Source organism: Psammomys obesus, unplaced genomic scaffold, assembly GCF_907164565.1.
Source record: "Psammomys obesus unplaced genomic scaffold, mPsaObe1.curated_primary_1811, whole genome shotgun sequence".
Lineage (NCBI taxonomy): Eukaryota > Metazoa > Chordata > Mammalia > Rodentia > Muridae > Psammomys > Psammomys obesus.
Window position 1 is genome coordinate 6491226 of NW_026585685.1, and position 24744 is coordinate 6515969.

A 24744-nucleotide genomic window follows, 5' to 3' on the forward strand; every position below is an offset into this window, starting at 1 on the left:
ATCTAGACAGAAGCTAAACAGGCAAATAATGACACAGAGGTCCTAAATCAAATGGACCTAATAGATGTCTATAGAACTTTTCACCCAAACTCAAAGAGTACACCTTCTTTTCAGCACCTCATGGAACTTCTCAAAAATAAACCATATTGGTGGGCACAAAGCAAGCCTCAACAGATACAAGAAGAGAGAAATAATCCTTTGTATTCTATCAGACCACCATGGCTTAAAACTGGACCTCAACAACAACAGAAATAACAAAATGCCTACATACACATGGAAACTGAACAACTCTCTGCTCAATGACAGCTTGGTCAGGGAAGAAATGAAAAAAGAAAGTAGAGACTTCCTAAAATTCAGTAAAAATGATGGCACAACTTATCCAAACTAATAGGACACAATGAAAGCAGTGCTAAAAGGAAAGTTCATAATACTAAGTGCCTCCAGAAAGAAGTTGGCAACATCTCATACAAGCAACTTAACAGCACACCTAAAAGCCCTAGAGTAAAAGAAGCAGACACACCCAAGAGGAGTAGAGGAGTAGACAATTGGAAATAATCAAACTCAGAGCTAAAATCAATGAGTTAGAAACAAAGAAAACAATTCAAAGAATCAATGAGACCAAGAGCTGGTTCTTTGAGAAAATGAGCAAACCCTTAGCCAAACTAACAAAAGGCAGAGAGAAACTACACAAATCGGCAAGAGCAGAAATGAAAATGGGGATATAACAGACACTGAGGAAATCCAATCATTATGTCTTACTACAAAAAGCCTATATGCTACAAAATTTGAAAATCTAAATGAAATTGAAAATTTTCTTGATAGATTCCATTTACCAAAATTAAATCAAGATCAGGTAAATAGATTAAATAGTCCTATATCGCCCAATGAAATAGAGGCAGTCATCAAAAATCTCTCTTCCAAAAAAAGCCCAGGGCCAGATGGTTTCAGTGCAGAATTCTACCAGACCTTCAAAGAAGAGCTAACTCCAATTCTCTTCAAACTATTCCACAAAATAGAAACAGAAGGAACATTACCAAACTCATTCTATGAAGCCACAGTCACCTTGATACCTAAACCACACAAAGACACCCCCCCCAAAAAAAGAGAACTTCAGACCTATCTTTCTTATGAACACTGATGCAAAAATACTCAATGAAATACTTGCAAACTGAATCCAAGAACACACAAAAGATATCATCCACTATGACCAAGTAGGCTTCATCCCAAGCATGCAAGGGTGGTTCAATATACGGAAATCCATCAATGTAATCCACCATATAAACAAACTGAAGGAGAAAAACTACATGATCATCTCCTTAGATGCCAGCATTTGAAAAAAAAAAAAATTCAACACCTATCATGTTTAAAGTCTTGGAGAGTTCAGGGATACAAAGCATATACCTAAACATAGTAAAGAAAATCTACGGCAAGCCTATAGACAACATCAAACTAAACAGAGAGAAACTTAAATCAATACCACTGAAATGAGGGACAAGGCAAGGCTGCCCACTCTGTCCATATCTCTTCAACATAGTACTTGAAGTCCTAGCTAGAACAATAAGACAACTAAAGGAGATCAAGGGGATACAAATTGGAAGGAATAAGTCAAAGTATCACTATTTGCAGATGATACAATAGTATACATGAGTGACCCCAAAAATTCAACCAGAGAACTCTTTCAGCTGATAAACACCTTCAGTAAAGTGGCTGGATACAAAATTAACTAAAAAACAAAACAAAACAACAGCAACAACAAAAAAACCAGTATCCCTCCTGTATACTAAAGACAAAAGGGCTGATGTAGGGAAACTACATCCTAGACAATTGCCACTAATAACATAAAGTACTCTGTGTGACTCTAACCAAGCAAGTGAAAGACCTGCTCGAAAGAAAGTTCAAGTCTCTGAAGAAAGAAATTGAAGAAGATATCAGAAGATGGAAAGATCTCCCATGCTCATCGATCGGTAGGATTAACACAGTGAAAATGGTCATCCTGCCAAAAGCAATCTACAGATTCAATGCAATTTCCATCAAAATACCAACTCAATTCTTTATAGACATTGAAAGAACAATTCTCAATTTGATATGGAAAAACAAACAAAGAAACAACAACAACAAAAAAAAAAACAAAAAAAAAATACCCAGAATTGCTAAAACAATCCTGTACAACTACAGATCATCTGGAGGTGTCGCCATCCCTGATCTCAAGCTGTGCTACAGAGCAATAGTAATAAAAATTGCATGGTACTGGCATAGAAACAGAATGGTGGATCAATGGAATCAAATAGATGACCCAGAAATAAACCCACGTACCTACAGATACTTGATTTTTGACAAAGAAGCCAAAACCATACAATGAAAAAAAAAGACAGAATCTTCAAAAAATAGTGTTGGTCTAATTGGATGTCTACATGTAGAAAAATGCAAATAGATCCATACTTATCACCCTGCACAAAACTAAAGTCCAAGTGGATCAAAGACTTCAACATAAAACCAGATGCACTAAATCTGTTAGAAGGAAAAAGTGGGAAAGAACCTTGAACTCATTGGCACAGGAGACAACTTCCTGAACAGAACACCAACAGCACAGGCTCTAAGAGCAACAATCAATAAATGGGACCTCATAAAACTGAAAAGCTTCTGAAAGCAAAAGACACTGTCGTCAGAACAAAATGACAGCCTACAGACTGGGAAAGGATCTTCACCAACCCTATATCTGACAGAGGACTAATATCCAGAATATATAAAAAAAAACTCAAGAAGTTAAAGAGCAAAAAATCAAATAATCCAATTTAAAAATGGGGTACAGAGCTAAAAGGAGAATTCTCTATTGAGGAATATCGAATGGCAGTGAAAAAAAGAAATGCTTTGAGCATTAAAGAAATGCTCAAAGTCCTTAGTCATCAGGGAAATGGAAATCAAAACAACCCTGAGATTTCACCTTACACCCATCAGAATGGCTAAAATAAAAAACTCAAGTAACACATTCTGGAGAGGATGTGGAAAAAAGAGCACCATCCTCCATTGCTGGTGAGAATGTAAACTTGTACAACCACTTTGGAAATCAATCTGGTGCTTTCTCAGACAATTAGGAATAGTGCTTCCTCATGATCCAGCTATACCACTCCTAGGCATATATCCAAAATATGCTCAAGTACACAACAAGGACATTTGCTCAACTATGTTAGTTCATAGCAGCTTTATTTGTAATAGCCAAAATCTGGAAACAACCCATATGCCTCTCAGTTGAGGAATGGATACAGAAATTGTGGTACATTTACACAATGGAATACTACTCAGCAATTAAAAACAAGGAAATCATGAAATTTGCAGGCAAATGATGGTAACTAGAAAAGATCATCCTGAGTGAGGTATCCCAGAAGCAGAAAATATATACTGATTTATAAGTGGATATTAGACATATAATATAGGACAAACATACTAAAATCTGTACATCTAAGGAAGCTGGGCAAGAAAGAAGACCCTGGGGAAGATGATCAATCCACACTCAGGCAAACAGAACAGACATCAGAACAGGGAGAAAACAGGGAACAGAACAGGAGCCTATCACAGAGGGCCTCTGAAAGACCCTACCCAGCAGGGTATCAAAGCAGATGCTGAGACTCATAGCCAAACTTTGGGCAGAGTGCAGGGAATCTTATGAAAGAAGAGGGAAATAGAAAGACCTGGAGGGGACAGGAGCTCCACAAGGAGAAAAACAAAACCAAAAAATCAGGGCCTGAGGGTCTTTTCTGAGACTGATACTCCAACCAAGGACCATGCATGAAGATAACCTAGAACGCAGAGATGTAGCCCATGGCAGCTCAGTGTCCAAGAGGGTTCCCTAGTAAGGGGAACAGGGATTGTCTCTGACATGAACTTAATGGCTGGCTCTTTGTTCATCTCCCTCTGAGGGGGGGGAGCAGTCTTACCAGGCCACAGAGGAAGACAATGCAGCCAGTCCGAGGCGACCTGATAAGCTAGTGTCAGAGGGAAGGGGAGGAGGACCTCTCTTATCAGTGGACTTGGAGAGGGACATGAGAGGAGATGAGGGAGGGAGGATGGGACTGGGAGGGAATGAAGGAGGGAGCTACAGCTGGGATACAATGTGACTAAACTAATAATAAAAAAGAAAAAAATATTTTAAGTTTTATAAAACACAAATGTTCATAATACATTCTAAATTTTAAAATTATTCCATATATTTAGCTCAAATTAAGTTAAAATTTTATATCTTCTTGGCATGCACTATCTGTTTAAATTGGTTTGCAGTTTTAATATCACTTCAGTCTACAAGAAACAAAGTAGGCAATCAGTGTGGGTAAAAGTATTGTGAAGGTACCCAAGGTTTGGTGGGAGGTTTGTAGTAATAAATGAATTCTCAAGCATAAGCTGTCATTTGTGGCTGACATTCTAATATAAAGAAGCAGCTTTGTGTAAATATTTACAATTCATGAAACTTACATCTTGTATCAAAGGATGGCAACTTGATTAAATGGTAAACCTCAACACACAAATTCACAATGTAGATGAGTAGACTAGCGAGTCCCTAGCCACGTGGCAGGGCATGGCAGAAGACAAGAGATGGAGGCAACACAGTAAGACTCTTGTCTCAAAAAGCAAAACAAAACCAGAGAAAACAAAACAAAACAAATTACTATCAGGTAAATGCTTGTTTTTCACTTTGGTAAACGGTCCTAACACAAATCAAGATGAGCTTTTTTTAAAAAAAGAAAGATTTGTTATTAGTTTAATTACGCGTGTGTGTGGTTATGTGCACCTGACACATACCCACTGAAGCTAGGTGTCAGATGCCCTGGAGCTGTTGTTAAAAGCAGCTGTGAACTGCCCAATGTGGACACTGGGAACCAAACAGGTACTCTGTAAGTGCAACACTTGGTTTTAACCAACAAGCCATCACTTGAGGCCCAAGCCGAGTTTTTCTATGATGAAGCTTATTAACCTAGTGACCACTCAATTCCAAAAAAGTCTATTAGTCTTGGAAACAACTCTGTCTGAAGTGGGGGAAGGGGAGACTAAATATTATTATTATATATTTATTACAAGCAGCCTTTATTCTAAGTGTGAACATGGCAGAGCACTAGGGTCAACATTTGAAAAACCTCACCTTTTATTTTTAATATAGAAAGCTCATTACACATGGCTAGCCTAAAACTTTCCTTCCTCTTGCCCCTCCCCCTTTTGGGTGTGAATTTTTTATTTGAAAGTTATTTATTATTTAAAACAATTTTTATGTATTTTGCCCATCATTTTTTTCCTTCCCCAAGTCCCTCCAGATCCTCCTACTCCTTATCTACCCAACTTTGGTAAGTTCGTTCTCAAAAAACCAACAAAAACAATACAACAAAGCCAAGAAAACAAGATAAAGTACCACCCAAAAAATAACAACAAAAAAACAGCAAACTGTAACTCAATAAAAGCAAGCATGATACACACACACACACACACACACACACACACACACACACGCACACACACACACACACACACAAATATATTAAAAGACTGTATAAAAAAATCTAGTATTGAGCCAAGTATCACCTAAGATAATTCTATTTTGGTATAGGTTGAACTTTATGAGATTCTAAACCTCAAGTGTAGGCAACACATCCGTAACTCTATAAATAGGCTGAAACAGAATAGTATAAGGTACCTAAAATAAATACATCACCAGAAAAGGCAGGGGAGGATCCATCTATCTTTAAACAAAATAAATTCTAAAACAAAGACAGTATAAGTTCATAACTCTTCAATCAATAAACAAGACAGTATGTTATGATCTCAGGTACTCTCAAAAGCTCATAGCCTTTTTCTTTATTGTTTTTACAAGTACTTTATAACACAGATAACAAACTCAGTGAGAGCTTTGGAGTTCTGGATTATGACCAGGCATTAAAATACATCTATTATCAAATTATTAGTATGTATTATCAAATACATCTATTATTCTAGTCTGGCTAAAATATATATACTTGCCTTTAAAAACAATTTTTATAATTACAGCCAAATTTAAACTGTATATGAAAATTATACAGACACACTTGCACATATACAAAATATTTTCTATTTCTTTATTTAAAGAACTATAAATCTGGTACCAACACCAATAGACTGAAATAATAGAAAAATGAGCATATAAAGCACTTCAAATTCTTAAATGAACAGTGACTCTCTCACAAACAGGAATTTATGAGACAGACACAAGGAAACAGAGGTAGGAGACAAAAGATCCTTCAACAGAAGAAGAGATATACTGCTTTAAAGAATAAGACAGAATTATACACATAGTGGCATGAAAACATGACCAACATACCTTCAACAAGCAACCACTTGCTACAGTAAAGCTACAGTCTACTTTTCCATTTCAAGAACATACTATATAAAACTATGTTAGAATACAAGTAAGAAACCGGTGGGCAAATGCTCTAATGGTGATTACCTTTGGAGAAGGGAACTCTGACTTTCAAAGTCATATGTACCAAAAATGTTAAAATAGACACAATAAATCATTCTTATTTTTTGAAACTATCCTGAGGAAGTAAGAATGCATGGCAGAAAAAAAACAATCAACCAGAATATTCACTGAACAACTTTTATAAGAAAAAAAAAGGGGGGGGGGAATTTTCAGGAATCATTTAAATAACAATTATGCATCTATGTTATTTGTCCACTAAACATGAAGTTAAAATATATTCATCTGTCATGAAAGGGGAACATGTTATATCTGATTTGGCATCTGTTGACAGAAGAACTACATCAAATAACTTTGAGAAAGTATACACTAAAATATTAACAGGCTAGAAGAAAAATTAAAGGGTTGTTTTTTTTTTTTTTCTCTGTTTTCTTTTAGCTCTTTGAATCCATTCTTCATGGCACAAAATTTAGATCTGAGGCAAAAAAATAAACCCTACTTTTTCAATGTAGAGCACAGACACACACAAAAGAAGCCAATGTTCACGATGTCTATGCCTCACTGGTATATTCTCTCTCTCTCTTTTATTGATATAGGGATCAAACCCAGAGCTTTGCTCCACAGGTACTACACACTGAGGTACACCTCCAGCAACACTTTATTCTTCAAAATAAATTTGGTAAAACCTGAATGTAAGCCACACAGTCTGTGTACATTTAATGCACATAAAAGGCTAAAGCAAACATGCAATGAGAAGCGGACATCATTGATTTTTACTAGTAAATATAAAATGTCCATTTTTTTTTTTTTTACAGCTTCAAAAATAAAACAAACCACTGTAATGTGGTGGCTTATGTCTATAATCATGACTCAGGAGGCTGAGGCAGAACAATCCCAAGACATAGACCAGCCAAAGCAACACAATGAAAATCAATCCCAGTCTCTGTGTCTGTCTCTCTCTCTCTCAAACATACACACACAGACACACAGACAGACACACACACACACACACAATTCTAAAACTAAAACCACTGAGAGAAAGAAACCGGAAAAGCATCCCATCACAGCCATCTGAGAAGCACCAGGAAGAGTAAAGCATAGCTGGCTTTCCTGGCTCTACCCTAGATTGTACTCCTCAAATGAGTACTTAAACACACATCCAACACTCTGCCTATGTTACATTACAGATTTTCCATGCCAAATACTTTAGTTCGAAAATGTTAAGATATGAAGACAAAAGTTATATTTTATACATTAATTTTAAAAACCTAACCTGCCTAAGCGTAACTTCTAAGTGTCCTACTCAGCTAATGGGGAATGCCTGGGGATATAGCTAAGTTGGTACAGTGCTTGCTCTGCAAGCCTGAGGAACTAAGCTCAGATCCCCAGTATCCATGCAGATATTGGATGCATGCAGCAGTCAGCACCCGTAATCGCAACACAGCACTGTGAGAGTAGCAGAGAAGGATAGAACCCTGAAACTCAATGGCTTGACAGGCTAGTTCAATCAGTGACTCTGGGTTCAGTGAAGAGACACTGCTGAATGTAAATGAGGGAGGTACCTGATACTGACTTCTGGCCTCAAGCATGTGTACACATGTACACACACATTTCCAGTCTCTAGAGATCATCTACTCTCGTGTCTGAGGGCATTAATGCCAACATTTTGGTGATAATAACAACAGTGGTAAAGTGTAAGTGCTTTTTGTATGCCAGGCGTACTTATTTAACTCTCAAACATGTCTAAAGTTTCAATACCATTCTTTTTCCATTTTCAGAGGAGAAAACTGAAAAATAAGGTTAAAAACACCTATCAAGGATTACATGCAAATTTTGTCAAATATTCTCCTGTAGGTCACATATACATTATGAAATGACATGAGACAGCATACCACTTTCATGAATAAAGTTAAGTTCTGTAATTAACAGTTATTTATAAAATGGTGAAAAACAAATGTAACTGGAACAATTACAATGATAAAAGTCTCCAAGGTATGCTATCATCAGCACTTCAGACCTTTTCCAGTTCTCTCATTTCTCACATTCAGAAACTAGCAAGTCAGTTTTGCACTTTTAGTTTTAATTCCACTTCAAATACTATACTTATTAAATTAAGTATAGTGTTTAATTCATTTTATCTGAGAATCTTCATCATTAAAGATTAAGTTCATACTCTATAATAAATTCATGTTAGAGCTTTTATTTTCTGAATAGACAATACATAAACAATGTGTAAAGCTCCTAAAAGAAAAGGTTAAAAGAATGTAATGAGCCAGGGATGATGGCTTACATGCCTGAAATGTCATCAGTTTGTAGGTGAAAGTAGAAGAACTTTCAGTTCAGGGCCACTGTGGGCTATATGAAGAGACATTGTATCAACATAAACACTGTCCATAATCTCATGAATTGGAGGTAACAATGTAAGACCTTTTATGAGTCCTCTATATGCTGTACCCTGCACTAATACATATTTACAACATAGGGCAGTGAAAACCCTATCCCTGCTGGTCATCTGCTTCTGTTAACAACAGAGACTTCATGGTTTGCTAGCTACAAAAGACTGTGGCTTACATGACTAAAAATCTAATTTAATACACTGAAAATTAACCACAGAAAGAAAGGGAAGAGATGGTGGCTCTTCCTATATAGATAATTCTCTTTTACAAGTATTTGATTGCTTTTTAAAATAACTTTTTTCCTGCTTAGGCACTTTTAAAAGTATTCGCATGCCTATCTTCTGCATTTCAACATAACATAAACAACAGTCATGAAAGAATTATGACTAAAAGTCTAAAGAGTGAAAATTCACTGTAAGACACAAACTCAGCCCAGCATACATGCACCTAAATAGAGGCAGCAGAGAAAACAATAAAGCAATGATTCTTTGTAGCCATTATCTAAGGCCTTCTATTTCTTGTATACACATGTAAGCAGATGGTACTGAGTGGTAACACTTGTTCTATTGATGACAGCAGTCCAAGTCTAAAGTACGATGGGAACAATAAGACAACTACATCTTCTAAAACTGTACTTATCCACTGCTCCAAATGTAGGCTAGAATTGGTAACTGAATTATAATGCTGTCATATTCCATGTAAAAAGTATAACATTTGACTAAAAAGCTAGTCAGAGGTTACTAAGCACTTACTTAAACTTTGAGGTATGTTTTACTACTGAAGCCTGTCCTACGTTTTCAAACTCAGTATCTAAAGGCACAGGAACTTTTGAAAAGAATCTTTTGAGATGAGGGTTTAGTGCAGTAGTACTGTGCTTACCTGGCAACAGTAAGTGCAACAGGGTTTGTTTCTCAGCACTGACCAATTCTGAGCTTCTGAAGTCCCACATTTCTTATCATACCAATGCAAAAGAAACACCACATATCAACAGATAAAGGGGGATCTAATTAAGATAATCTTCCCACATTACTTGCCAATAATTTTCCATTAATTAATAACATTCTAGCCAGTTGTGGTGGCACACACCTTTAATCCCAGCACTCAGGGAGGCAGAGGTAGGCAGATCTCTGTAAATTCAAGGCCAACCTTATCTATAAAGCAAGTCCAGGCCAGCCAAGGCTACATAGAGAAACCCTGTCTTGGAAAAAAAAATAGCATTCTAACACTAATTAAATTTATTAAAGTTGCAGCAATAAAAATTCAGATACATAACCATATAGAAAAGGATACTTGTATTTACATTTACTTGTAAATACTTTCTGAAGAATGAAAACTTCATACTAGAAACTATATAGCACTATTAAACCATAAAATTAAAGTGAAAAAATAGAATACAAAAGCCTAAAAGTAACAACTTTTTTTTAAAGAATTACAAACAGAATCAAAAGAAGGGTTGTTGTTTGTTTGTTGAAACAAGCTATGTACTGTGTACCAGACACTCTCTGTAGACCAGGCTGGTCTCCAACTCACAGAAATCCATCTATTTCTGCCACCTTACTGCTGGATTAAAGGTATACACACAACCACACATGAGCAGGCAAATGATGTTTTTGACTGCAAATACTAGGATCTAAAAAGTAGATTAGAAATAAACTTACAAATTGCTGCATTAACGTTCGTGAAACATTAGTTGAGCAGAAAAAAAAATTTGGCAATATCAAGACTCAAACTATTATATAAAGTTATCTTTTAAAAGCCTGTCAAATCATGTTAGTCTCAACAGAAAAAAAAAATCTTTTTTTAATATCTGTCTTCTTCCTCAAACCAAACTTTCTCATTCTATCTAGGTTTACTGTACTCCAACTCAAGCCAACAAGAAAGGTGGTACACCTCATGCTGTGAACTTTTAAAACTGGTACAAACAGGGGAAGCTGCATTATCTCTCTGAAGGTCTCAATAAGCTACAACAGCACATCTAGACTATGCTACCTCCTTCAACATTAACTTACATCCTCACGGTCGGTATTTCATCATTTTCATTTCTGCTTTGAGAAAATAAATGTTTTACCCACATCTAACAAAGCAACTTTCTCATACGTCAAATATTCTACAGTAACTCCTTTATCAATATCCCTTTACTTTTCCAACTTTCCTCTATTAAGTTATTTTAAACTCTAGATGGGCATCCATTCCTTTAAGATTGAAAATAGTGGGAAACTTTTTACTGAAGTTAATGTGAAGGATGAGAAATGCTAGAGCGTTTAGAAACCTCATACATACTATTCTGCCTGGGTATAGACATGATTTAAGAAAAGAATTCTATCATTACATACACATTTAAATACCTCTACAGCCATCATATGCCTTAGAATAATCAGTTCGTGATTCTGATCAACAAACTACATGGTATGATACACTGAGAGAAGAAAAAACAAACATATGACCCCATCCTACACATACACCATTTCAACAGTCAGACCTGACCTGGCAAATCAAGGTTAGCTGCACAATGTTTTAATTATTGCTATTCTATCACTTCACTTCAAAATGGCAAATTTTAAATGATTATGATAATAATTTAGGCTTACAGAGATGTCCAAGGATATGTCTGTGAGTTAACAGTGAGGACCTAAGTTTAGATCCCTAGATCACAAACAAAATCAGATGCAGTAGCACATCTGTAGTATCAGCACTCCTATAGCAACCTAAGAGGTAGAGACAGCAGAATAACCAGAATCTTGATGCCCAGCAAGCCTGGAGTATGGATAACCACACACACAAGCACACAGATTTTATTTTATGTGTGTATGCATCTGTTGCATGTGCACCACATGTGTGCTGATGCCTACAAAGGCCAGAAGAGGGCGTCAGATCTCTTAGAAGTGGAATTACAGGTAGTTGTGGGCTACCTAATGTAGGTGCTGAAACCAAAGCTAGGTCCTCTGCAGGAGCAGCATGTGCTCTTGATGACTTCGCCAACTTTCCAGCTTTTCACAAAGACTTTTTAAAAAAGAATTACAATTAAAAAGTGATTTCTTTTTTATGAACACCAGGTGGTACTGATTTTGAAGGCATCAAGGGGTCATGGGGAGCAGCTAAGGCATGGCACTGTGGGAAAGGACACTGGTGAAAGTGAAGCTTCAGTTGCAATAGAAGCCTCAGATTGAAGACAGCCTCTCAGAGAAGTTGAGGCTTAGTACCATGTAGCATGCTTCTAATCCTGAAGAGATGCCAGGAGAAGTTACTGATGACGGTGCAGCCCAGTTGCAGGAGAGATCCCAGTACTGTGAGAGTACCACCAGAGACAGCAGCAGCCTTGGGGAGGACCTGGCCACGATCCTAGGCAACAAGTGTGTTCGGCAGAGGACAGAGCCAGAAAAGTGGTCCAGGACTTTGGGAGCCCAGACGGGTCCCACATGTCAAGTAATGAACTTTTTACGCTGTTAGAGTTTGGTTCTGCTTTGATTTGATTATGACGGTGCCTTGGTTCTTCCCCCATAGAGAAGCATGCAACTCATTTTTAATTTTACAAGAGCCCACGGTTAACAAGACTTTTTAGAGACACAGAAATCTGACAGACACTTAGGAATCTGAAATACAGTGGATGTTTTAGAGAAGCTCTAAGTGTTTTAGAAAAGCATGGAACTTTAAAAGATGATATCTTAAAGAGATTGAGCTTTTAACGTGATTTTTGTTTTGTTTTGTTTTGTTTTGTTTTTGAAACAGTTCCTCTGTGCAGTCCTGGCTGTCCTGAACTCACTTTATAGACCAAGCTGGCCTCAAACTCACCTGGCCTCAGGAGCCACCTGCCTCTGCTTCCCTAAGTGCTGGGATTGCAGGTGTGCACCACTGAGCTATTGATTATAGGACTTTCAAAAATTAGAATGTTTTACATCGTGATTGTGATATTACAATGAGCTCTTGGAAAACAAGAAAGAAGAGTTTAATAGTGGTATGTTAATGGTTTAATGGTTAATGGTTTAATAGTGGTATGTATGAGTGTCAGTTTAACTAGCGACCAATTGTCCTTGGGGAGGGGGGTTTGTTGTTTTGTTAACTTGATACAAGCTAAAGTTATCTAGGAAGAGGAGCATTAACTGAGAAAAATCCCTCCATCCAGACTGCCTGTGAGTAAGTCTATAATGCATTTTCTTGATTGATGACTGCTGTCGGTGGGCCAAAGTCACCCCTGGGCATGTGGTCATGAATTGTATAAGAAAGCAAATTAAGCAAGCCAGAAGGAGCAAGCCTGTGCTCCTGAGTTCCTCTGTGTCCTGTTTCAGTTCCTGCCTCCAGTTTCCTGCCCTAACTTCCTTCTGTGATGGAAGATGAGCTGAGAACTGTAAGATGAAATAAACCCTTTCCTTCCCAAACTGTGATAAAGTCTGTTACTTTATCACCACACTATCAAGCCAACTAAGACAACCAGTCTCCACTTTAGAGACTTACACAATTTAAGTGGAATGAGAAGAGATCTATTAGCAAAGAAATATTAGTTCCTTTCTAAGTCCCCAATGAGATTACAAAATTTATCAGTGAGTTCTAGCCTTTCTATGAAAAAAATTATTCTCCATGGATTCCATGTCCTTAAAGAGCTTTTTGTACCAAGCACATTGGTATTTTACTAGTCAGATTAAGTAAAGGCTAATCAGAATTCTCAAAATTTTTAGACTTAAAAGCTAATGTAACTAAATGCTAGGTTCTCCCCACCATAAACAAAAAATTTTCCTCAGACAGAGAAATCAAATTCACTATGCTCTCACATAATAGGCAAACACTCTGACATTTGATTATGTGTCAATGAGTTACAGAAAACAGGCCCAAAGATCTGGGTCTATATATTACTGGTTAAAGAAAAGACAGGCAATAGCTTGCCTATGTATTTCTATTCATTCACTCACACAGACAGACACACACACACACACACACACACACACACACACACACACACGAGTGTGGAGGACATTAAAAGAAAAGAAAGTACTGTTTAGTACAGATTTGTTTTTAGCCAGTATTCTCAGTAACCCTGCCTTAAAATCCAAGTGATTAAAATCACTTTTTAATTGTAATTGTTTTTTAAAAAGTCTTTGTGAAAAGCTGGAAAGTTGGCAAAGTAGTCAGGAGCACATGCTGCTCCTGCAGAGGACCTAGCTTTGGTTTCAGCACCTACATGTAACATATATTTTCGACGCAGGGAAGTGAGTAGTAGTGCCTTCCCTTTCTATTATCACAAAATCCAAACCATTTCCCACAGTCCTATGCAATTTGTTCCCTACCAACCTCACTGGCTTTGAAATTTTGGCATAAAAGGTTAAAGTCTTCCACATATTTCTTCTTTATCCTCCACCCCCAGGTTGTCGTGGACTCTTTGTAGACCAGACTGGAACTCAAAGAGATCAGCCTGCCTCTGCCTCCCTGAATGCTGAGATTAAAGGTGTGCCCTACCGTGCCCCATTTCTTCCACATATTTCCTGTCACCTCATGTGAAAATTGAACAAATAGGCCAAAGCAGCTACTGAAATTGGCATGAGCAGTAGACTCACTTGAGTCCAGGAATTTGGGGCCAGCTTAGGCAATATAGTGAGGCTCTATTTCTTAAAACGAAAACGGTTTTAACTGAGTATAACAGTATGCCCTGAACTGGTAGCTACCTGATACAGTAATTTATTTTTCTTGCTAAATACAAGCAGGTTTCTAAGAATGTAAGACACAGGAAAGAGGCCATAGAAGGAGCAGTGCCAGGTGCCCAGTCCAGAAAGATCTTGCTCCTGCTCTCTTAACTATAGGTATAGGGTGATCAGTCAGTCCTAAGAGAATTATCATAGATATGACTTATTTTGAAACAGGCAAAAAAACCTCCAAACCTATTCAAAACAGATTCAACTAGAATCTTGAATTCTATGACAATAACTCACTACTCTAAATACCTGAGGTCTTTTAGTAAATGAAAAACCACCTGAAATTCTGCAATCTCACATACAAAAGTATTTGTAAAAAAGCAACAGTCATAGTCTCTAACACTGTTATACTTGCTTATGAATTTAAGTATTTTCAAAGATACTTTTAAAGGGAAAAGAACTGAGCAAAATTTAACAATGAACTAAATATGTAGCTCAGTTGTAGAGCCTTTGCCTGGCCATATGCAGTCCAGGGCTTTGATTCCTAGCACCTTAAAGATTTCATTTCTGAATTTAGACAATATTTGGTGGGAAAACATTAAGAAAGAAGTGAGAACTAACGGGTTTAAATATATAAACATGTTAAAACTTCAAGAGGGTTGTTCGGTTTTCAACTGTATAATAGTGAGCAACTAATTCACAGCTCATATGAATTTACTTTTCAGACAGGTAGATTGGTCTCAAGTCAGATCAATCTGCATGCTTACTTTTCAGCCACGTACTAGAGTCAGTCACTAGAACGACTAAAACTGGCATCCATAAACTCAAAAAAAAAAAAAATTGGCAGACAGGAAAATTAAAAGAAGGTAGAATGGGAATACTTTAATACTTTTTCTAGAGTCAGTTTCCCTTTTGTTGTAGCTGCTCTCTATTACACTGCCTTCAACTTCTAAGACGTTGTGTTCTATCACCTCTACTCATTTAACTGATACTTTTCAAGTCTAGTAGCATTTACAAAGAAGAAAAATGGGGTGGGAGGAGTTGAACGATGGCTCAGTAATTAAGAACACAGGCTGCTCTTCCAGGGGATGTGAGTTCAAGTCCCAGCACCCACATGGCAGCTTACGGGTATATATAACTCCAATTCCAAAGGATTTAATGCCCTCTTCTTTCTTCGGTGGTGTACAGATATACACCCATACATATAAAATAATAAAAAAAATTAACCCATGGAAAACAATTTCACCTTACAGAGATCAGTTTTACAGCATCTCCAGAATACAAAGTATAAAACTAAGAACGCCCTATTAACTAACTAAACTAAAAACTTAAAACACTAAACTAAATAAAATTCTGCAGCAAGTTGTACATGTTTTAGAAAATCAGAAATATTCTATTTTTCTGTGGCATGAAAGCAATCTTTTAACTTTTCTTTAAAGTAGTAACAACCAAGATTAAGTTGTTTCCTCTCAAAGGTAACCTAACTCTGTCTAGCCTAAATCCTAAATTCAATACTATCTTTCTTGAATCTCTTTTTCAAACCCAACACACAGACTCCTAAACAACTCCCCCAATTCTCCCTCTTGTTTTCCACTAACACTCAGACCTTGCCTCTCTGTTTTTAAGTTAAACCAGCTTCCCTACCTCCCATCTATTCCCTTCTCAATTTATCCTGGACTCTAGAAACTAGAGTCTCACTATGAAGCCCTGGCTGGCCTCAAACTAGCAATTTAGACCAAGGTGAACTTGAACTCATGAAGATCTGCCTGTCTCTGCCTCCCACGTGCTGGGCTTAAAGGTGTGAGCCACTACACCCAGCAAAGAATTATTTTTTATGTGTATGAGTGTTTTGCCCACATATGTAAGCATACCACATACATGCAGTTCCCACAAAGGCCAGAAGAGTGTTGGGACTCATGGAACTAGAGTTACAGGCAATATGAGTTACCCTATGGGTGTTGGGGACCAAAACTGGGTCCTCTATAAAAGCAGCCAGTGCCGTTAACCACTAAGCATTTCTCCAGCCCATATATCTTCCTTTCAATAAATGTGCTTATCAAATAGGTCTTCATATTATAACTTCTTATATCCAGAATTAGGTCTTGCCTTCTCCACCTAGCATTCAAGTGACTTAAAATAAAAATTAAAAAAAAAAAATCAAACCCCATATGGCCTTATTTCTTCCACATTTTTCAAATACCACACTAAAGTCTATACCTCTGTCAAATGACCATCCTATCCTTCGTCTTCTGAACTTTCTAATTTATCACATACCTCTCCTAACACAAAGGATGTCTACCACACTCTCTCTCTAAGTCACTGTGTACTACAGTTCATCTGTATCTCTATGAATTTATGTAAACAAGGTTACAGAAGTGAAGTACCTCCCCCTTCTGAGACTGCTCCCTCCAAAATTAACAAAAATTGCTAGGTTTTTATTAAATGCCTACTGTAAGGCCAAAAGTCTTACACATTACTTCTAACCTTTTCAACAAACTTATGATGTAGGTAGTACTATTATTATTATTATCATCATTATAAGAAACCAAGGTTTAGGTATACCAAATCAAGTTAGCAAGCTACCTCGTCATGCTGTTTAAGTCAAAGCAATGTGTCTCTGTCTGTGTATGTCTCTCTCTCTCTCCTTTTCTCTCTCTCTCTCTCTCTAACACACACACACACACACACACACACACACACACACAAAACCCTTTTTGTAAGAAAATAAACTTTCTCATATTTGTCATTTTAGAGGAAAAAAACCCTCAAAATAAATAAAATCCATGATGTTCCAACTGCAATTTCAATGTCTCTTGTTACAGATCACTTTCACCTAAAATATTTTTAATGAAACTTATTGCAACTAACTTTTTCAAAAGAACTACAAATTTCTATTCATACAAAACAACAGTGCTCTACATGTTAATAACATGCGGTCTGTCTGATAACCATGAAGACTCTAACAGGAATCTATCTCACTGGCAAGAACTGTAGAAACTAACCTGCTCAACGCCGCTGAAGGTGCAGCAAGACCTCATCTGACCCCACTATCCTCTGACCCTGAGATCCCATTTCTGGAAATCTAGCCTAAAGCAAGGGGAGGAAGGAAAAGACAAAAACAAATGCAATCAAAGATAGATGCACAAAATATCTCTCCACTATTTAAAATAGTAGTATGATTAAAAAGTCAACCATAAACTCTAAACACCAATATCCCATGAAGACAGGAAATACCTAACTAGTATAAGGCACAATTCTAACTTTTATAAAAACAAAAGTCTATATACTCAAAGAAAGAACTGGAAGTGTATTTACACACTGAAAGATTGTTGGTAGTCTTCTGTGTGTAACAGGATCATCAATAATGTTAGATTTCTTTTTACACTATGTTCTTTTCAAAACCTCCCACAATGTAATAATGATTACACACTTATACACACACACAAACACACACACACACACACACACACACACACACACACACACTGGGGGAGGGATGGGTGGTGTCATACTGAAAGCAATTCTGTAGTAAAAGGGCAGATAGGTTGGAATAGGAACTATGTTTCTCAGGACAAAAAAAACGTCAGTCTTGTTTTGTTGCCAGGTTCTATTATGTTCATATTTACTTTTAGATTGTATAAAGGATGTTATCCAAAACTCAACAGTATTTATGATGCTGCACAAGGCCTACCATTTAAAGGGCAACCAAAATCCCAAAAGCACCACAGTTAAGCAGATCTTCTATGCATGACTATTGACAGTGAATGTCAAATTAATCCAGACTCACACATGCAAAATAGAAAAACCAGAATAACTACCCTCATTTTGCAAACTAAATATATGATTGTTTCTTATAAGCATGTCAGTTAGGTCTAAGGAGGGAGCAACTTGAAAATAAAACTGACAAGCTCCCAGTGTTCACTAAGAGTGCAAACTGATGCATTTGGTCTATCTACACATCCATCCTAAGCAGACATTTTAGTGGTACAGATGATTTTAATCAATATAGGGAAAAATATTAAAAATCTGTTCTACAGATTTAAAAAAAAAAACCCCAAATCTTGATATTAAACACAGAATTAAAACTGTTAGCTTAACAAAGATACAGCTCCAGTATAATTGTGTGTGTGTGTATAAGACTGAGCTACACAGTCTGTAATTTTTATTGTACTGTATTTTGACAACTCTAAAGGAATAATATTTATGAAGCTGCACAAGCCCTATCATTTATCAGACAAGTAAGTACTAAAAAATCTTTAGAAAATAAATAAACAGAAATAACTAACTAGTCAGAAGAATTTTACCTAAAAAAAATATAATTGTATTTTTTACCCACTATGAAAATTACTAGACTATAAACTAATGGGAAAGAAAGACAGACAGACTGACTGACTGACTACACATTTACATGTGCCCAACAAAGAGTTTAATTTTGGCTCATTCAAACACCACAGCTGGCGAGACAGCATAGCAGATAAAGTGCCTGACTGATCCCTAAGAAGCACATGGTGAAATGAGACCCATCTCCTACAAGCTGTCCTCTGACATCACACACACATCATGGCATGTGCGTAACACACAGAGACCATAAATATACGTAGTAAAACCATTTGGGGGCCTGGCGAGAAGGCTCAGAGGTTAAGACACTGATTGCCCTTCCAGAGAATCAGGGTTCAGCTTCCAGCATCCATCTGATGGCTAATGACCATCCCTGACTCCAGATCTGACACACCTTCTTCTGGCTTACTCAAACTGGCACTCGTTTGTATGCACACACACAGACAGAACACCCATACACATAAAATAAAATAAATTTTAAACATTCAAGCTTAAAACATGGCGTGAGTGGGTGTTAATGAAAGGATACACCACTTTTACATTTGAACTGAAAAGATAGTTCCAAACATATCCAACAGATATGGGCTAGATTATAAACTACATAAAATTCTAAAAATAGTGCTAAATGTCAACTATGAGAATGAACATAGTACTTGCTGTCTTAATGTTGCATAATATCGCCAACCTATCTAGAACAGAATAATCTTATTTATAAATTAATTGAAAAATATCACTGAAAATACAGTGAGTGACTGTGTTCTCTGGCCTACATACCTGGCAGTCTATAGTAGGAGATTCCCTACCACTCACAGCAGCGCCAGTGCCATCGTAGTTTAGTCCAAGAGTTACACCTAGTTCTCTTTGCCTTGAAAGCTAAACCACAATCTTACTCTGAGCAAAATTATTTTTTTCATATGTGCAATAAGTTGGCATAAAGTAGCAGTGAAAAAAGAAAAACATGAATAAAGGGCTGGAGAATGGCTCAGTGGTAAAAAGCACCGGTTGCTCTTCCAGAGGACCCACGTTCAACTCCTAGCACCCACACAGTGGCTGACAACCAACCATCTGTAACTCCAGTCTTGGGGATCAGGCATCCTCTTCTGGCCTCCTTGAGAACCAGGCATACATGTGGTGCACAACATATACTGAGGCAAAATATACTTATACATAAAAGAACTTAGAGGCCATGATAAATGGCATGCTTAAAACATACTTGTGAGTTCAAAGTGAGGGCCTTTAAAGTGTTCATTGATTCAAAAGTGTCTTTTACCAGTTATTTGTGCTTTAATACTCTTAGGCAATATGACTAAATTTTATTATGACCTGAAACCAAATATACGACTTATATGCTGTAAGTTTTGTTAACTTTGCCATCCCACAGTTTGAATCAGTCCCTATTAATGTGAACTAAATAAACTAAAGACACAGGATTGGCAAAATCAAAGTGACTTATAAAGAGATTCTTTCAAATTTATCTTATAGGAGGTTGATATGCCCTAAATAAGTTAAGAACTCTTTTAAAAAGGCACTCACTTGTATAATAACTAAAGGTTATTTCATAAAACAGTTAATCTCCCAGGTGTACATCAGGTCCTTCTAAAAATAATACTAAAAGGACTATTTTTATTCCTCTTATAAAAGCACATCATTTTCTTATTTCAATTTTACCTTAATAATCACACAACTTCCCTTTTTCTATTGGTGCACGTGTGAATGCACACTGTATCCCTCACTCTACAAGGCCTATTTCCAAGCAGAAATGAGAGCATGGCACAGTTCTTTGCTGAGTTGCTTTGCTGATCAGAACATAATAATGAATAAAGCTAACCTTATAGGTTTAATAGTCATCAGGATCATTTAGCTTTGAAACAAAATAACCGGACATCTCAAAACTGTATGCCCAGGGGAGGGAGGCCACAATCACTTATTGCAAACTGATAACCACTACTACAAAAAAATTCAAAATGTAAATTATCTTAGGTGTATGCACTACAAAAAGATATATAAAATTTACTTGTGGTATGTACACATACAGACATACACAAAGGATGCGTCAATTTCTCATTAACGTATAAAAGCTTAAATATTTCTATTTAATGCTACTATTTTCTACAAGATAAAATATCTACAGTAAGCAATGCAGTAACCCCATGACAGAAATGAGTGTAAAATAATTAAACTATGCTGTAACTTTTCACAAGTGATTAGTTTAATTTGAAAAAGAACATTAGGAGAAAGTTTATGTTCACAATTTTAAATGTACCAGAATAATAAGATATAAATGCTTTGTACAAGTTATTGCTATTGACCATCTAAAATAAGAGCTGCGTGGAGCCAAGAGCCCTGAAAACTGAGCTTTGGTGAACACTCCCTGGCTCTCGAGCACATGCCACACAGTGCTAGGTGCTTTCTGGGAACTCAGCTGTTCTCCCTTCCTTTACAGATGCCATAGCTTTGGCTCAGACCAAGTCAAGCACCAGAAATGTTGAACAAAACCTTGATGGTATAATTTTCTATGAAAACAAACTGGCATCATCCTCCTCTTAAAACTAAATAAAATGTCAAAGATTCAAAGCTGTCCTTATGTAACAAGACAACAGTCTATTTTCTGAATAATGAGGCATTAAAACAATTTATAATTCAACTGTTCTTAACTAAGGACTACTTGATGTAATTTACTATCAAACATATAAGAATCTAAAACATACAAAACATAAACAAATTACAGAGGCCAATTAAAAAAAATGAAACTCCTTGTAAGAAAAAGTAACTGCCAGAATGAACAACTAACTAGATGCTTATTTCATATAAGACCATCAACCACCCACAAAGTTCACAGTAGCAGAAAACACTGGCAAGACTCAGCATTACTTCACTATTAAGAGCATAAAACACAGAATGTAAAAGTTCCCTAAGCGCAAAGGCCATCTAACTCAATCCTATAGTGCCACCAATTAGCACTCTGTGGTTAAATGCTAAAGAACAAGTGAGCTAAATTCAACCTGTCTAAAAGATCTCATTTGATGACCAAAACAATTGTTTGTGTTAATAAAACCCATTTGTGCTCAAAAACCATGGCCACTGAAACTAGGATGATCAACTCTTTGAAGGCAATTTGGACATATACTATATCCATACAGGGTCCTTTTAGAAATAAATCACAGGGAAATATTTCAAAAAGAAAAAAAAAAATGTTGCCTAGACTATGGTGAAATTTCATAGTTACCTTAATGGGGAGAAGATACCTACATGTCCAACAGAAAGAAGATCGACTATTTTACGATGGCTGTCAGGTTAGACATGAAGACATAAGGGCAGGGTAACTTGGTTATTAGGCACTTGCCTAGCAAGTACAAGGACCTGGGTCCAATCCCCAGCACATTAAAAAAAAAATTAAAAAAAAAAAACAAAACTCCTAGATCCTATTCTTGCCTTGCCCAACACAAGCTGACTTGCACATAATAGTCAGAATGATGTTCATAAACTTGGGACAGATAAGGTCTCTCTTCTACTCAAAGGGTTCCCATCCTATTCAAAGGGTTCCCAAAGGTCTTATAAGGTCTTATAAGGGCCTCAGTTACTTCTCCAATCTCAAGTCCTCTTCTCTCTCTGCTTGCTGTTCTTAGACCACACTGGCCTCCTAACTGTTCTCAAAAAAGCCACATACACTCTTGGGTCTTTGATGTTTTTGCACACAAGGGAGCACACATCCCTCACTCCTTCAGGTCTCGCTGAAGTCTTCCCTGTGAGTGTTTGTGTCTAACCCCTCACCAGTCCTCACTCTTACATACAACTCTGATGTTCTACACTTATGTGGTCTAACTCTCCTGACTGAAGGGATGACAGTAAGAACTTTGTTTTAGCCACACAGTAAACATCCAATTAAGTACTTACTGAGTTAATATTGCACGTTTTCACAATTAACTACAAGAAAAACAGACATTATGAACATGCTTGAAAGAGAAAAAAATATTTGACTGTTCAAATGCTCATCATATTACTAAAAAGTAGATGGCACAAGTAAGAGCCTGATCAGTCATGATTATGAGTTTAAGGGACCAAAAGATTCTAGGGAGCATAGGTTTTAAAATGACTGCTGGTTAGGGATGGGGATATAGCTCAGTGGTAAAGTGTTTGCCAATTGTGCTTGAGGCTCTGGGTTAGATCTGCAGCACTACCAAATGACTGGTAAAAGATCAGTTAACCACCATTCAGGAAGCTGGGTTTGATCCCCACAAAAACCAGGCATGGAAGAAGCACACACCTATCCAAGCACTCTGGTGGTGCAAGCAGAAGAATCAGAAGTTCGAGGTCTTCCTCAGCTGCATCGCTGAGCTACAGGAGACCCGTGGTAGGGGAGGAAGGGTGGGTTGACTTACTGAAAACTTTCCTCCATAAAACTGTGATCAACTTTAAACCTCTTAAACCTTGTTCCCAAATCCTCAAAATTTAAGGTGAAGACACAATCACACCAGAGGCCACCAAAAAAAAAAAAAAAAAAAAAAGTGTGCACTTTTGGAAAGTTTTAATATAAAACTGAGTAATATGGGAATTTCAGTTCACTTTTAACATGAGTGTCTATGGGTGCCTTTAGAGAAGTCCAGAAGCGGAATGAAAATTTTTTTTATTAGAGGCTTGTTTTGTTTTTCCTATGCAAAAAGAGTCCATACATTTCACCCTATTGTCAAGGTATCAGTGGCACAGGAAAGATTGAGAGTGACATTTTTATAATAGAAGTGAAATGCAACATTTAACATAAAGGTACCTCTCAAAGAGGTATGAGATGTATATCAGACACTGAATCGAACCATTCAACTCATTCAACAAATGCTGGGAATCATACAATCCTTGCTAATGAACACAACTGTAAAAGAATCAGAAGTGGCAAGGGTAAAAGATTCACTGAAACACCATAAGAATATCTGAGAACATAAATTTAATTTTGAAACAAAGTATTACAGAAATGCATAAAGACAGAAAGGAGTCTGGGACCTAATCTAGCATTATTATAGCAAAGTGTTGCAGAAATAGATTGCATCAAAAAGAAAAGAAAAACTACTCGCAGGCATACCCACCCCCACACATTCTGACAGGAAACTCAAAAGTTTCCAAATCCTGTTTCCAGCACCATCTCTTGTAACTGTCCGCTTTTGAAGGCAAACTACCCTGTTTAATTCTGAGGGTCGACGCTTGGACTAATAAAAACAGAAAGGTTCTTCGGCCACCCGAGAAGCAGAAAATAGTGGCTGGTACCTGTAATGCTTGACCCATTAACCTCCTGCCCTTTTATTCCATTTCTTACACAGTACTTCCTTCACCGCAGCAACAAAATGATTTTCCCTTCCCGACGGCAATACACTCAACTGTCCCTCAACGCTAGCTCTTTTCCAAGGGATGAAAGGTCCCCTAAACTCCAGTTTTCCATACTGTAAGGAAATCTCTGGTTTTTCTCTTTTTGGGGGAGAGTGGGCGGGGGGAGAGACAACTGTCCTTCCTTGTTCTTCTCCTTACAACAGCAAATTACACAATTCAACAGAAGACACTGTCCTTAACTTTCTGAGTAAGGACACAAGCCACACTTCCAGCACCCCGACAGTCCTCACACGCCCTCGACGGAAGGGAGACGAGAACCACACCGTGGCCTCTTCCCTGACAAAATTCAGGGGAAGAAGCAGAGACCACCGGGGAGAGCAACGCTGCAAAGGCGAACACATGGCAAGCCGCAGAAGACAGAGAGGGCAGGGAGGGCGGGAACCGGGCTGGCGGCGGAGCGGGACGCAGAGGTGTCAGCGCCAGCGGCCGGGGCAAAGGCCGCGCGGAGGGCACCGCACCTCCCCGGGCCGTGGGGACGGCACCTCGCAGCCGGCGCGGACACGCGTCCCCTCCCGCGGCCCGCCCCTCGCGGCCGGTCCCGCAGGCCAGGCCGGGCCGCCGCGGTCCGCGGGCGTGGCTGGCTCCG

The 24744-nt window shown here is 37.6% G+C and overlaps 1 protein-coding gene across 2 annotated transcripts in view; it reads right to left on the bottom strand.

Moving 5' to 3' along the window:
• The window catches only part of Rap1a (RAP1A, member of RAS oncogene family), an 89404-nt gene that overhangs the window by 64013 nt on the left and 647 nt on the right, over window positions 1-24744 (bottom strand). Inside the window, exon 1 of one of the 2 annotated variants that reach the window (XM_055628966.1) lies at window positions 17450-17498. The exons of the other annotated variant lie outside the window; for it this stretch is intronic. The gene's annotated coding sequence lies outside the window, so the exon portion shown is untranslated. Of the gene's footprint in view, window positions 1-17449; window positions 17499-24744 lie in introns of those variants that run through there. 2 annotated transcript variants of the gene reach the window in all.